Consider the following 595-nt stretch of genomic DNA (forward strand, 5'->3'; position numbering starts at 1 on the left):
GTTTTCACCTCGCCCCTAATTTGGTGTCATCAGCAAACTTGGACAGCCTGGTTTCCACCCCCTCATCCAAGGCACTGATGAAGATGTTAAACAGTGCGGGCCCGAGGACTGAGCCCTGGCTTACCCCACTGCTCACATCTCACCAGGTTGAGTACAGCCCGTCCACCGCTACTCTCTGGGTGCGCCCTGTCAGTCAATTTTTTACCCATCCAACTGTGCAGGCATCAATGCCACAGTCGCTTAATTTTTTGATGAGGAATGGATGAGAGACTGTGTCAAAGGCCTTCTTAAATTCTAGAAAGACTACATCTACAGTCTACAGCAACACCATCATCCAAGTATTTAGTTACTTGGTCATAAAAGGCAATCAGGTTGGTCAGGCAGGACCTGCCTTTGATGAACCCATGCTGATTGTCCCTGAGCATGATCTTCCCTGCAGGCCCCCCACAGATGTGCTCCTTGATGATTCTCTCCAAGATCTTCCTGAGCACCGAGGTGAGGCTTCTGTCAGAACCCAAAGTTGTGGGGTTTTTTTGTTTGTGTGTGCTTCGGCATCGCTAAATCATGTTCCCGCCAAATTGCAGCTCTTTTGCCC

The sequence above is a fragment of the Alligator sinensis genome, unplaced genomic scaffold (assembly GCF_000455745.1).
Source record: "Alligator sinensis unplaced genomic scaffold, ASM45574v1 scaffold287_1, whole genome shotgun sequence".
Classification (NCBI taxonomy): Eukaryota; Metazoa; Chordata; order Crocodylia; family Alligatoridae; genus Alligator; species Alligator sinensis.